This window comes from Lepus europaeus, chromosome 12, assembly GCF_033115175.1.
Source record: "Lepus europaeus isolate LE1 chromosome 12, mLepTim1.pri, whole genome shotgun sequence".
NCBI classification, from domain to species: domain Eukaryota; kingdom Metazoa; phylum Chordata; class Mammalia; order Lagomorpha; family Leporidae; genus Lepus; species Lepus europaeus.
The window spans coordinates 103214428-103230437 of NC_084838.1; positions in this window are offsets into that span (position 1 = coordinate 103214428).

The following is a 16010-nucleotide window of genomic DNA, read 5'->3' on the forward strand; positions in this document are numbered from 1 at the left end:
ATACTTTGAGTTTATATATTGGTGCTTTTATTTTTATATAGCAATCTTGTCTGCTAGAAATATAAATTAAACATTACATATAGCTTTTTAAAAATTTATTTATATTTATTTGAAAGACAGAGTTACAGAGAGAAGTAGAGACAGAGAGAGTCTTCCATCTGCTGGTTCAGTCTCCAAATGGCCACAATGGCCAGAGCTGAGCCAATAGGAAGCCAGGAGCCAGGAGCTTCCTCCAGGTCTCCCACGTGGGTGCAGGGGCCCAAGGACTTGGGCCATCCTCTACTGCCTTCCCAGGCCACAGTAGAGAGCTGGATCAGGAGAGGAGCCGCTGGAACTAGAATTGGCGCCCATATGGGATGCCAGCACTTTAGGCCAGGGCTTTAATCTGCTGCGCTACCTTTTATAATTTATTCATAGATTTTTTTATTGATTTGAATGACAGAAACACATAGAACTTTTAACCCTTTGGTCCCCAACTGCCCTTAGCAGTCAGGACTGGGCCAGGCTGAAGCCAGGAGCCCAGAACTTAATCCAAGTCTCCCATGTAGGTGGCAGGGACTCAAGTACTTGAACCTTGGCTTGCTGCCTCCCAGGGTACAGGAAGTTGGATCAGAAGCAGAGCCAGGACACAAACCCAAGCCCTCCGATGTGGGACGCAGGTGTTCTAAACCGCATGTCCACCGCGGGGCCAAATGCCTGCTCCTAGGTTACTTTGTGGAGCAACACGCTGTCTGCATTTTCACCAGCCTTGGGGGCGCTTGCCACCATGTTTTACTAGTCTGTCTCTGGGCTGTGTGTGCGATATTTCTTCTTAATCTCAGCATGTTCACTTAAGTCCTGATTCCTTTCCAGTATCACCCATTCTTGAACTGAGAAAGGCAGTCTTAGCTGTGAGAGGAGACAGTAGGGCAGAGGACCAGGCAAACGAGCTGGAGAATGCTACGGGAGATTCTACGATGGCAGTGGAAACCCTTGATGGAGGCTTAAGACGCATGGGGAAATATTCACTTCCATTTACAGACATCCAAGCTGGAGGGATGCTTGCCCCTCATGGTTTATCCTCCACCCAAAGTGGGCAACAGAAGTTTGCTTTACTACTTCTTGCTGAACTTGCTGTTTTCTATTGGTTTGCAAAAAGGTGAGGAGGTGTGGGGGGGGGGGGGGGGAGGAAGGTACTTCTTAACCCGGGAAATATGGTTGCAAACAAATTGTCAGGCCCTAGAGTGGCCTGGGGATCTCAGCCAAGAATAGATAGGGGTCATGGATATGGAGAATTTTCTTTGAATGTTTTTTTCCTCCCTTGGTAAAACCAAAATATCCAAGCCGCTAGGTCTGAGTGACAAGGTCTCTGTAACTACGTAGATTACTAACAAGCAATCATTTTGCAAATGCTGCCACTTAATTGCTTTTATATTTGTGTGGTTTCATTAGGCTGGTAGGGCACTGTGAAGAGCTTAAGATGTGCACCTGCCTGGTAAGGCTGATTTCCAATTGCAGAACAATTTCAAAAATTAGGCGTGCTTGTGAAGAGGTATCCAAGGCCAACAAGGACACAGTGTGCCAGGAAGCGTTAAACCACCCCAATGTACTCGACGGAGGGACAGGGAGGTGATCATTCACATTTTAAACAAGTGGGAACACGGGACTGGAGGAAGAACGGTGTCTGGCACAGGTGCACCCTGCAGTGCTAATGAACCCTATGTTCCCGAGAAAGGCAACTTTTTATAGCCTGTTATTTAATGTTGATGTAGCTCGGGCAGGAAGAAAAGTCAGCCCCTAACCATTCTTTTTCTAGCTCTAATGAAGGCACAAGTGTGTGGTGAGTATTACATTTTCCTTTAGATCCTAAAGGCCTTGTGCCTGCACTCCCCCACCTCCCACCCCGGGATGTACAGGGAATACTTTCTTCTTTTTTTTTTTTTTTTTTTTTTTTATTTGACAGAGTTAGTGAGAGAGATAGAGAGAAAGGTCTTCCTTCCATTGGTTCACACACACCCCCCAAATGGCCGCTACGGCCAGCGCTGCACCCATCTGAAGCCAAGAGCCAGGTGCTTCCTCCTGGTCTCCCATGTGGGTGCAGGAGCCCAAGCACTTGGGCCATCCTCCACTGCACTCCCGGGCCACAGCAGAGAGCTGGACTGGAAGAGGAGCAATCGGGACTAGAACCCAGCACCTATATGGGATGCCGCCGCTGCAGGTGGAGGATTAACCAACTGAGCCACAGACTGGCCCCCAGGGAATACTTTCAGCCACTGGGGATTAGCGGGCTTCTTCCTGGCTGGCATTGTGGTACAGGGGGTTAAGCTGCCATCTGTGACACCAGCATCCCATATGGGTGCCGGTTCCAGTCCCAGCTGCTCCATTTCCAATCCAGCTCCCTGCTAATGCACCTGGGAAAGCAGTGGAAGATGGCCTAAGTACTTGGGCCCCTGCACCCACGTGGGAGACCCACATGGAGTTTTGGCTGCTGGCTTCCGCCTGGCCCAGCCCTGGTCATGGCAGCCATCTAGGGAGTGAATCCAGAAGATAAAATCTCTATTATGTGTAAATTATTCTAAACAAGTAATAAATACATTAAATCTTTTTAAAAATTAGTGGGCTACTTGGCATTTTCCTTTCCAGAAACCCTGGAAATTAAACTCTACATTTGCATCGTGACCTTCCTGGTCACGATGCATTTTGGAAAATGGAAGACACAAGGCACCATGTTTGTAGCGGTGTAACACAGAACAGGGCTCAAATAACAATCAGGAAATGTAATTGACAATGAGCCTCCCATGAGAAACCAGGATTAGGAAAATAATGGAAGTTTCGCAAACCATGCTAACATGCAGAATGAGGATCTGCAACTTCCACATCCTGGACAGGCTTCCAGTAAAAAAGCAAGACACAAGGATTCAGACGCTGCCTGGGAGGTCTGCGTCCCTGGTTCACGCCTGGCTCATCCACTTCAGTTTCAGCTTCCTGAGAATGAGCGCTCTGGGAGGCAGCAGGAGACGACAGCTCCAGTACTTGGGTCCCTGGCACCCAGATTGAGGTTTTTTCTTTTTTTTTTTTTTTTAAGATTTATTTATTTTATTTGAAAGTCAGAGTTACACAGAAAGAAGGAGCAGAGAGAGAGAGAGAAGGAGAGACAGAAAGAGGTCTTCATCTGCTGGTTCACTCCCCAGTTGGCTGCAACAGCCAGAGCTGCGCTTATCGGAAGCCAGGAGCTTCTTCCAGGTCTCCCACATGGGTGCAGAGACCCAAGGACTTGGGCCATCTTCTGCTGCTTTCCCAGGCCATAGCAGAGAGCAGGATAGGAAGTGGAGCAGCCGGGACTCGATCCGGCAGCCATAGGGATGCCAGCACTGCAGGCGGCAGCTTTATCAGCTATGCCACAGCGCCGGCCCCCAGATTGAATTTTAATTTCCTGACCTGGGCCCGGCCTGGCTCCAGCCGTTGCAGGCTGTTGTTGGAGGGTGAAACAGTAGATCTTTCTCTTTCTGGTTGTCTTCCTCTCTGTGTGTATCTCTGTCTTTCAAAAAAAAAAAAAGTGAAAATAAATAAAAATTCTTAAATAAGAGGACGAAATGCTTCTCTCCTCTCATCCCCTAGTCAGGCAGAACCATCGAACCCAGAGATTACGATGGCTATAGGCAGACTTGGGACGGTGTTTCCTGATCTACTAGGAATCCCTTCAGCTATAGGGTACTTATCTCCCTAACTGCCCATTCGTCCATCCAGAATGGGGAACTCCAGTACCTAGAACACAGCTCATTTCCCTGGAATAGCTTCCTGGAATGTCCAGTCAACCTCACCCCCATCGCTGCAAGCAATTCTCTCTGATTTTCCTTCCCCTCCACAATACGTGGTTCAGAAATAACTTCCTGTAAGTGGAAGTATACAAAGCAGGCTTTTTTACCTCTTGCTGTTCTCATTAAGGCAGCGTATATAAATTTTCTCAGGTGGCTCATTCTGTCCTACTGCTGGGCTGATTGTCTATACCACAATCTGTGTGTCCTTCTACCTTTGCTGGACACGCATGTTGTGTGCCGTTTTTGCAGAATACTTTGTTTCTTTGGATGTTTTAAACAACTTGAAGCTTAGGAGCCCCAGACAGAGCGTGCAGGGGTGACTCACCCACATGGGGCTTTGCTCCTCTCTCCTTTCTCATCGTCTTTACTTTCTCATTCTGCACAGGGACTTAGAAGATGGTTGATTTCAGGCCACAGACTGGAAGGACGTGATGCCTGAGACTCCAAGGGGTGTTAACAGAAAAGCCAGAGCTCCATGAGGTCACCCACGGTTGAATAGAGGGTTGATTAGCTGGTGTCTGTGTCACATAACGGCACTTCACTGCATTTTGGAAAAAAAAAATCACTTAACTCCGGTAAAAGTAGGACTGACATTAACATATGACCTCATATGGCTACAGGGGAGAAAGAAAAGAAAGGTGGAAACTGCTTGGTCGTTTGAGAGTATTATAGCAGGTGCATAGTGAGCTCTGTGGGTTCCTAGATCTTGCCCCAAGCCGCTTGCAAGTTACAGAGGCTGGTTCAACCGCTGAAAATTTTGTCGCTCGGTTGTTATAATAAACTTAATTCCATGTATGGGAAAGGCTGGCCAGTTCTTGAAAACACTTCTAATTCTCGTTCGAATTCACCCATCTGAATGCCACCTGCAGCCTGTTGGGACAGGGACATCTCAAACAGTTGAGAGTTATTTTGTGCCTTGGTCCATGCAATCGTCACCGTCTGGCCCGGGAAAACAAGTTATCCTGGAAGGGAAGCAAACGGAAGGAAACAGTTCGTTCTTGGGCAGTGCGGAGAGGCCCTGCACCTTCAGCGAGGTCGGCTTGCATCCCTGTTACCATAGCGACGGCCCACGGCGTCTCCCGGCCAGCCAGAACGCGCCGTGCTCGCTGGAGGCTGCAGCTGGAAAGGGTATTCTTTTTCTCTCTCCCTCAAGAGCTATTGAAGTATTCAGAAAGAACCCAATCAACATTCCACTTAAAATTGGCAGAGAGAGGGCGTTCTTCTCTGTTCCTCTAGATATGAGGATGAAATTAATTTCCTAAATGCTTTCTCCCTCCTTCTGACCGGCAATACCAGGAACAGGCTTGAGGGCAGTTTTGTTCAGGCTATAAACATGAGAAATGTGCAGATGTCTGGGTAGTCTCCCCAGCCTCTGGCTGAGAGCCTGTGTGGGTCTGGGAGAAGGCAGAGATGGGAGCTCCCCCAAACCCCTTTGTCGTCCCTACAATTGTTAAGGACAGGCACTTGGGATGGCAATTTTGTCTCTACTCCTTTTCCAAATAGGTTTTCAAAGATGTTTCATTGCAAATGTCATCATATTTGTTGTAGAAAAATATAGTCTTACAAAGAAAATACTTTATTCATGTCTGATGACAAAACTATATATAAGGAATGTTTATAATCTGTGGTGTATAGCGATTCACTGTGCATGTGTGACACTTTTCAACCAAGTTCCCTACAGTGATGAATTTTAAGGCCCCTTACTATGTCATGAGCCGTGAATCTTGTCACATATGCTTCTATACCATCAGCACCCAGCATATGGATGGATGCTCCACACTTTAACAGCCTCTGTGCTTGTCCAATCTGAATACTTCCCACTTTTCATGATTGCTAACAAATGTGTGGTAAATGCCAAAGTCAGATCTTTGCACAAAATCGTGAACAGTTCCCTGCAGGACACACACTGTGGTTTGCATGTGGTTGTTGCCCTCTGGGTTCAAATGTCAGTGGCTTGGTTCCCAGTGTGACAATATTGGCAGGTGAGGGGACTTGAAGAGAGGGAGTAGGTGGGAGGGACTTAGGTCATTGGAGGTGTACACTCAGCAGAGATTAACATAATTCTTGTGGAACCCCACACTGGTTCTCACGAGAGAACTGTGCCTTCCTCTCACTCTCTGGCCCCCTGCTCTGCCTGTGATCTGTTCCTCCACACACTCCCCCATCACAAAGCCATGGAGCTGGTGCCATGCACTTGAACTCTACAGCTGTGAGCTAAGCAAACCTCTTTTCTTTATAGGGACTCCAACTCGGGTGTTTAGTTCCAGTGAGGGAAAACTAATAGAACTCCCCAACAAGCAAGAGACCCACAAACATCTGTCTTTCAATGCCACGTTTCCTGTCTGTGTTGTATCCCATACTTTGCAAAAAAAATAAAAAATTCTATGGTGAATACCCTCTGCACGTGTCACATCAGAAACAAGAAACATTTCCCAAAAATGAAATTGCTGAAACGTGGGGTGTGTACCTGAGTAATTGTGAAAGCTGGGACAACTTGCTTGCAGTAGAGATTTGACAGATGGTTATGCCCAATACAACATTGTATCAAACTTCCAGAGCTACACAGTGTTATTTTGCATTTCTTTTGTTAAGTGAGGCTGAGCATCTTGCACACTTTTCTTCTTCTGGGAACAAACCATTCCTGTCCTTTCCACTCTCCACTGTCATCTTCCTCAGACACTTCTAAGTGCTGTTTATCTATTCGGAGCATGATCCTTTTTCTAGGCTATGATTGCAAATATTTTCCCCATTTTGTCATTGGTACTTTTATTTTTCTTTGGTTCCTTTTGGCTATGCAGAAATCTCCACATGTAAATTTGCATGTTTAAATGTATTGATTTTTTATTAATAGTTTCTAGATCTTGTGCCATAGGAAAATAACCCCCATTATAAAACCATAAAGGAATTTTTTTCTTGTAGAATTTTTATGATTTCACTTTTCATATTTAAATTCTTTAGTTCATTTGGGATTTTGTCCAGATAAATGGTATGATATGGCTGTGATACTAACAGTGCACTTTTATCACATAGTAAAGTCCTGTATGTTGGAGTTATGTGGGCGTTCTATTCCCTTGATCTGTCCATTCCCATGAGCATCCATTGCTTGGATGCTAAAATAGAGATTATAATGTCTACAACAGAGAGTTAAGAATTAAATAAAATGTGAGATCAATGTTTGGCCCATAGAAGAGTTCAACTCATTTCAGACAGGATGACATATTGGGGGGCGGGGAATTTTGTCTGCCTCACTCTTGTGGAAAGAAATGCAGGTGCCCCGAGTGTCCCGGAGTGTAACGGTTCCCATAACACCTGAGCCAAGGCTTCTTCACAGGCAAAAAGTGATGCCAGCAATGGCCTTGAGAATATTTCTGGGGCGGTTTTAGTGAGGTTTTCACTACCCATTTTACAGAAGGAAATCCAGGGTCTTTAACCCCCTGAAACTGGCCTGCCAGAGCTAATTTCAGATAAGACTGGATTGGAATTCTGGCTTAACCACTCATCTCTGGGCCTTATCATAAAAACAGGGATAATTACATTTCCTTCTCATTCGGACAAATAATGAGAATATAAGAACATGGGTAACACCGTGCTTGTCATATAGTATGTGTTCAATAAATGTATTTTTAAAAAATATTTAGTTATTTATTTTAAAGGCAGAGTGACAGAGAGAGAGAGACAGAGAGATCTTCCGGGCACTAGTTCACTCTCGAAATGGCTTCAGCAGGCTGAAGCCAGAGGCAGGAATTCCATCCAGCTCTCCCACGTGAGTGGCAAGGGCCTAAGTACTTGTACCATCTTCTACTGCCTTTCCTGGTGCATTAGCAGGGAGCTGGATCAGAAGCAGAGCAGCCAGGACTCAAACTGGGGCTCCAGTGTGGGATGCTGGCATCCCAGGCAGCAGCTTAATCTGCTGCTCCACAAACCCAGCCCCAGTGTTTGTGGTTTATCATCATCATTGTCATCACTAAAGGTGATGTCTTTGGGTGCGTGAGGGGGAGAAAAAAAAAGAGGATAGTAGATACCAGAATTGGTAAGGAGCAATCAGAATATTAAAATCAAAGCTATTGGGGCCAGCACTGTTGCATAGCGGGTAAAGCCACCGCCTGCAGTGCCAGCATCCCATATGGGCGCCAGTTCGAGTCCCGGCTGCTCCTCTTCCAATCCAGCTCTCTGCTGTGGCCTGGGAAAGCAGTAGAAGATGGCCCAAGTCCTTGGGCCCCTGCATCCACGTGGGAGACCCAGAAGAAGCTCCTGGCTCCTGGCTTTGGATTGGCGCAGCTCCAGCCGTGCGGCCAACTGGGGAGTGAACCATTGGATAGAAGACCTTTCTCTCTCTCTCTCTCTCTCTCTCTCTCTCTCTCTATGTGCCTCTCCTTCTCTCTGTGTGTAACTCTGACTTTCAAATAAATAAATAAATCTTTTTAAAAAATCACAGCTATTTCCACAAAATAAGATGTGTTGAGGGATTCACAGATGACTGTGATAATGCAGGTTTTTTTAAAAAAAATGTTAATCTTGGAATCTAAATTTTCACTCTAAAGTCTTTCCAGTTTGCCATGTTAAAAACATGTTTTAATAGTCGAATACTGAAAAAATTCAGGGCTCTCTCTCTCTCTCTCTCTCCCTCTCTCCCTCTCTCTCTCTCTCCCTCTCTCCCTCTCTCCCTCTCTCCCTCTTTCTCTCTCCCCCAAATCCTACTCCAAATGCTCAAATGCAAAAGGCTGATTGATTTTCCTCGAGTCTTGATCTTTCCTATCGAGTGGAGAACTTGTCACCTCCTCCTGGCCGGTTTTCCAAGCTGTCTTTGTGAACACGATTCCCTGCCCTCCCCCTAAGACTCATGCTTCCTCGTGGTTTCCTGCTGGTCCAAAGGACAGGGCAGCTTGCACACACCTGCCAGCGCTGTCACCCTGGAGTCCCAGAGTCTGCTCTCCCATCCTGTTTTGCTTGGGCCACCAATACCCAGGACCCAGACGTGCTCGCACTCAGGACCCAGCAGAGAGGAAGGAGTTGGAGCCGGGGCTGAAAGTCCTCTTCGCAACCCAAGCCAGCTGCAGCTCTCTCCCGTTGCTATGACACGGACAGCCGGGCAGCGGCGCGCGCTGGTTGCCATGGTGAGGGACTCGAAGGATGTTTGCTGCACGCCCATTGGTGCCTGGCGTTCAGGCGGCGGGAGCTGCCTGCCTGCTAAGAGCCCCTCATCAAGTCATTAACCTTTACGTTGGCACCGAATTGTGTGCACTGGGTCTGAGGGCTCTGCTACATAATGGGGACGCGAGCGAGGAGGAACCGAGCCTCTGGGCCCTCCAACAAGCCCGGAAATGAGGCATTTAAGGCAAACCCCGTCCTGCCCTGTTTGCATTCTTTTTTAAGGAAAAGTTTAATTAACTCTATTTTGAAATACTGTTCCACTTTGGGCAAGCAGTACCTGCTAGTGCAGTATTTGTCGAACGTTTTGTCTGGTCCATATTTGTCTAACTGGCCCCAAGTCATAAACTGGAGCAGAATCTCTAGGAAAGGAGCCCAGATATCTGTAGTTGTAACTATATCCCTAAGGTCATTTCTTTCTTTTTTAAAAAAAAAATTATTTGTTTATTTATTTATTTGAAAGGCAGAGTTACAGAGAGGCAGAGGGGGAGAGAAAAAGAGGTAGAGACAGAGAGAGAGAAAGGTCTTCCACTCACTGATTCACTCCCCACATGGCTGCAATGGCCAGAGCTGAGCTGATACGAAGCCAGGAGCCAGGAGCTTCTTCCAGGTCTCCCACACAGGTGCAGGGGCCCAAGGACTTGGGCCATCTTCTACTGCTTTCCCAGGCTCATTAGCAGAGAGCTGGATCGGAAATGGAGCAGCCAGGACTCAAACCGGCGCTCAAATGGGATGCCGGCACTGCAGGCAGCGGCTTTATCCCCTTCACCACAGTGCCGGCCCCACAATAAACATTTTTTGAAAATCAAGCAACATCTAGGTAGATAGTCCTCAGTACCAAATGCTCTCTGTCCTGTGGTTTCCTCCCACCATACACCTGCTCCATGTGCAGGGAATAAAGGAAATGTTTTTTCTTCACTTTACAGACAGAGAGCAGAGGGGCTAAGAGTCAGGTTATTTAGGTTTGGGTCGTGGTTCTACTATTTCCCGCCTGCGTGACCTTGGACAAGTGACTTAACATCTGTAAAATGAAGGCAGAAAGCAGTACCTGCCACAGAGAGATGTTGTGAAAGGCAGTCATGGATGCGTGGATGCTAGTCAAGTGCTCTTAGCTGAGGGCACAGTGGCTCCGTGTGCTCCCCCAAGGATGCAGAACCAGTAAAGCATCTAGCCTTTCCACCCGAGAGCAAGAGGAGCTTAGCCATTGAACCAGAGCCACATTGCCAACCGTGCACTTTGCTCTGTTGACTTTCACCTCAGCCAGCCAGCTCTGCGAGCCTGGCTTAAAGAATCGAAGGGGAAGGGGGCTGAGATACAGCACAGACGTCTTACAGTCAGCGCAACAGTCTACAGAGAGTGACGAGAACCTGGAGAGTTGTGCCTTCCATCCCCGGCAGGCGCGGCTTCTGCACCCTTGGGCTCTGCGGGAGGCAGCCTGTGCATTCTCAGGGCGGTGCAGCAAAGCTGAAGTGCACAACTGGCCACAAGGGGGCAGGATGTCACCAGCGAGGACAGGCAAGCCATCCTGTGGGCTGGAACAGCCTCCCGCTCCTGCCCAGGCCGGGCGCTGACTGAAGTCTGACAGCCAAGACAACCAACCACTCCGCTCCAACCATGACCACCGCAAAACCTGTTAATGCCGACAATTCTGTGAAGCTCATTTTTCTGCCTAATTGCTCCGCTCTGATTCAGAACAGTCAACCGGGCATGTCATCAAGTTCCCACGTGCAAAAGCAGAATTTCCTGGTGACCATGAACTCTGGGTTGGGTGCTGGGAGACAGCAGATCAAGCCAGTGCTTGGGACACCACACTCCACATCAGGGGTCCTGGTTCAAGTCCCAGCTACTCAGCACTTCCAGTCCAGCTCCCTGCTAATGTGCCTGTGAGGTAGATGATGATGTTCCAAGGATTTGGGTTCCTGCCACCCACGTGGGAGACCTGGATGGAATTCCTGGCTCCTGCCTGGGGCCTGGTCTCAGCTGTCATTCTGCCTTACAATTGAATAAATAAATCTTTACCAAATAAAAACTAGCCAAGTGAATGCTAAAGTTCAATTACATAGAGAAGTTTTGGGTGTCAGGAGTAACCCCCCATGACTGGAACCATCCGATAATAATATTTTCTTACAAAGGTGAAATAATTCATAAAATAGCCAAACATCAATCATCTTTACATAATTCAACTACATCGATTGCTTGAAAAACCTGGATTTCCCTACCATCCTCATTTCATGATTTTTTTTAAACCAGATACTTGAACAATTTCTTATTTTATTTTTTAAATTTCTTTGAAAGATGGAGACAGGGAGACAGAGATCTTTCATCCACTGGTTCACTCCCCATATGCCTAGAGTGTCCAGGGCTGGACCCAGAGCTCAATCCAGGTCACCCATGTGAGTCAGATGGCTGGGGCTAGGGCCGGCGCCGACACTGTGGCGTAGCAGCTAAAGCTGCTGCCTGTGATGCCAGCATCCCATACGGGCACCGGTTCAAGTCCCAGCTGCTCCTCTTCCGATCCAGCTCCCTGATAATGCACCTGGGAAAGCAGTAGAAGATGGCCCAAGCGCTCGGGGCCCTGCACTCACGTGGGAGACCTGGAAGAAGCTCCTGGCTCCTGGCTTCAGTCTGGCCCAGCCTTGACTGTTGCAGCCATTTGGGGAGTGAGCCAGTAGATGGAAGACCTCTCTCTGTCTCTCTGTCTCTTTCAAATAAATAAAATAATTTTAAAAAAAAGAAGCCAGGTGGTAAGTGGGAAGTTATCTGTTTTAACGCACTCATTTCCCCAAGAAAGAAACTGCTGTTGCCAGAGGTTCCCAAAGAAGACAACGAAGTTAGTTCAGGGCTGAGAGCCAAACTTTTGTCTCTTCTCAGAATAGCTGGAACTCATTTGGAGAGTTGTGCTTTTTCCTTTCTGCTGGAGGACAGAAAGCCACAAGCAAGGAGAGAGGACTCCAGTCCAGTGTGGGGCAGTGTCATCACACCCGTGCCGCTTGGCGCTGTGCGAGAAGTGATGATTAAGACAAGAACTACTGGAGAAGCATCGTGATGCTGACAATAGCAAAGCCTTTGAAACTCACTAAAACCCTTAGCAGGTGCTCCAGGAGTCGTTCTCTCTAGAATCTGAAAAGCAGCCTGCTGGGTCGCAGCCACCCCCTGGGCTCTGAGCCTGAGCCAGATTCAAGGAACAAGAATAAGATGCCCTCTGGGGCCACTGGAGACCCTGAACCCTCTCCCGAAGTAATGTGTCTGATTTTGCAAGAAACACAGCCGGAGCTGTGCTTGGGGGAAGCTGCGTGTATCCCAGGGCTGCTGTGGCAGCCCAAGCTTTAACTCTTCACTGGGAATTGGTTTGCAGTGCTCCAGCCGATTCTTCTAGATGTCTACCCTGCTCCCAGGGACAAGGCCTGGGGAAAAACTCAGTGCTTGGAGGAGACACGGTCATGTGCTGCATCACAGCAATGTCTCGCCAACAGCCGTGGTCGTATTAGGTTACATCAGAGCTAGAAGTTCGTTAGGCAGTGATGTCCAGGCAGCATGGTCCCCACGTGTCTGCAGTGACACTGGTGCAGGCAGATCCATGGACTGCCACTCAATCCAAGTAGAGCACACACAGTGACAGTCGGCACACGCTGCTTGACAATGATGCTACACAGCCAGGTTCCTGGCTTTATATACTTACCATCCTGTCCTTTTTATCATTATTCTAGAGCTGGGGTGCAACACATCCAGCCTGTGGACTGTAGAATGCCCCCAGCATCATCTGGTGTGGCTCTGCCAGTGCTACTGCAGGTGGGACCAAAAATTCAACAAATGGGAGGCTGGTGTTGTGGCATGGCAGGTTAAGCCACCCCCTGGGATGCCAACATCCTGTATGGGCTGCTCCGCTTCTGATCCAGCTTCCTGCTCATGCCCCTGGGAAAGCAGTGGAGTATGGGAGACCCGGATGAAACTCCTGGCTTCTGGCTCCTGGCTTTGGTGTGGCCCAGCCCCAGCCATTGTGGTCATTTGGGGAGTGAACCAATGGATGAAAGACTCTCTCTCTCTCCATCTCTCTCTCTCTCTCTCTCTCTCTCTCTCATCTATCCCCGTCTCTGTTGTCCTGCCTTTCAAACAAAGGAAGGACTCTTTTGTTAAGAATTACTGGAGACCGATGTGTTGTGTTTTGCTGGAGCTGCCCCATCCAGCTCGTGTCGCGACTCCTGACTGCATCAAGAGGCCTTGACAAGTGTTGACCCACACCATGTGGGTTTGTGTAAGTGTCCACACAACAAACACATCATCTAATGCTGCCCTTCCCGTACTGTATCCTCATTGTTAAGGGACTCATGGCCGTAGTTATATTTTGGTACAAGACTGAGTTGTGCGTAGTCATTGGGTCAATTTTCCCTTGTGGCTTAAATATTGGACCATATGGCGCATCCCTGAGGGACTCAGAGAAAGCTTAAGGACTCACCTAAGGTGTGCATGATTAATGTCAAAATGGAGGCCTCTCAATTCGAGGTCTTAGTCATTAATATCTACTGGTAAGAGTCTTCTGATCCTCAACTCGTCCTCTGAGGAAAAGCCGCTTACAGGATGAAACTGCTGTGCTTTGTCCATATTTGACAAACAACAATTGCAAGGCTCAGGCCAATGCATTTAGGGTAGTGAACAAAAAAAAAAAAAAAAAAAAAAAAAACACGAATTCAACACTGTTAACTAATACGTCTGTGTTGGGATGGCCAGTCCTAACCCTCACTGCTGAATTACCAGGGCACCTAAGCCTGAACAACCTCGCAAGAGGGAAACATCCGTGTTCTCCCTAAATGGTTCTATCTATCCAGTTCGCTTTTTCATGATCTAATTTATGGTGCCTATCTTGACGGTGTCAAATATTCTGCCCAGTGCACCGATAAACAGGCTTTTACAAACAGGGCTGTTCTGCAGACAAGATTACCCGAAGCAATGATAATGGTGATTACCTACGCCAAGGAGAGTATTCGGAAGCATGTCTGCTGGTGAGGGGGCTCTGGGTCCTGGGATTTCTCCTCCAGACAGGCCAGATGCTCTGATTTGCGCCTAAGCGATTTCACTAAAGAACAGAGTGTACCCATGGCCTTGCCACCTACCCTCCCTCAGGGCAGATGTGACCCGGCCAGTGGTAGTTGAAGCTGCTCCCCAGCCAGGCCTCTCTGGCCCCTGGCTCTTCTCCTCGCTGTTGGTTTTCACCTTTTCCTAATTTCCCATCACAGCACCATCCAGGGACGCGTCCCTCGACTCTCAGGGGTCCTCTGCCAGTTCTGGCTCATTCCTGCTTTTGCCCACATCTTCTGGTATGAGAGTCATTTGAATCTTCAGAGGCATCAACCAGTATCTCTAACCCACCCAGGAGAAAGGACTCGTGGGTTATAGCATCAAACTGTCAGCATGCGAGTGTCATTTAAGATTTGAGTGGGCTGAGAACGCTCATGTCCCACGTTGTAGCACCTGGGTTTGATTCCCAGCTCTGGCTCCTGCCCCTGGCTTCCTGCTAATGCACACCTTGGGAGGCAGCCATGATGGCTCACTAGTTCAGTCCCTGATGCCCGCATGGGGGCACCTGGACTGCATTCTTGGCTTCTGGCTTTTGTCTGGCCCAGGTCTGACTATTGCAGGCATATGGGGAATGAACCTACAGATGGGAGTGCTTGCTCTCTCTCTCTCTCACTCGCTCTCTCTCTCTCAAATTAATAATTTTCAGGGCTGGGGAACCTTTTTTTTCTCCCAAGAGCTATTTGCATATTTATAACGTCATTCACAGACTATAGAAAATTATTAAGCTGAAAACTTGCCTGGGATAAATCCAGCGCCTTATGTTGACTTCTTATGTGATATCCCTCTCAACTATGGCAATACATCACTGATAAAAGCTGGCCCCGAGGGAGTTACCAGGTAACAAGCAGACCCCTGTGTGGAGGAGGCCTGCGCACGGGCTTCGCATCTACTATCAGCACTGGCCTGACCAGAAAACCTGCACCTGCCTCCCGACACCTCCGTGACCTAACCCCTTTTCCCCAGTCATCATCAGCGGGAAGTCACTCTGCACGTTCAGTTATATTGTCACAAATTTGAAATTGCTCACCTGTGCCTCACATTGGAAAAAGCGGGGCTACACAGCTGCAGAATTATGCTCTCTGTGGGGTCTTTCCTGTTAAGTTCCAGACGTGACAGGGAGGTGTCTGCACGTCCTTTGTGCTCAGCGCTGGAGCAGCTGGGCTGACCTGGCCCCTCTGTCCCCTTTCACTATTCCTGTCCGGAAAGGTGCTTTTAAAAACAACCTTTCCATGCTCCTAAAGAGCAACAGGAGTAGCTTTTCAACTTTAAAAGTATTTAATGGTGATAGGAAAAAAGGAAAATAAAGTGCAATCATATTCTTATTCCATGTTTCCCTGCTTTCCTCCGGCACATATATGTGCATGTGTGCTGTTTATAAACAATCAGCCATCTTTCCTTATGAATACACTGTCTGCTAATTCTTTTTAAAGTTTCCCCCCGTGGTCCCCAAAATATGTTATCCCAAGTTTAGCTAAACCAACATCCAATCCGGCACGTCAGCTTGTACCCAGCTGTTTCAGAACTTCAATCTCCTTTAATCTAGAGCAGTCACCTCTTCCTGCACGTCCCTGAGCCCCTGAAATGGCCAGGCCAACTGTCTAGTTGGAGTCCCAGCCTCTGGCTGGATTTGCCTTGTGACTTCCTTCGGCTGCCCGTCACGCAGCTCGCTGTCTTATCCCCACGTTCTCTGTAAACTGGACGTGAGAGGCAAAGGATTAGACTGCAGCACGTCTTGTCCAGAGCCCAGTAGAGAAGGCGTGGGCTGCTTTGTAGGATCCTCCACTTGGATGCTGGGCTTGGGGGAGGTGAGCTTACCCCATCCAACCAGGGAAAGTGTTACTTGGGGCAACTTATTTCCATCATCTAAGCCATTGTAGGCAATATCGTGATTCTAAAGCCATGCCATAAGTCAACAATAAAGAACAGAATAGCCCCAGATCTGGGGAAGAGAAAAGGCATGGGGAGAAGGAAGGCAAGGCCCTTGTTCAGCGC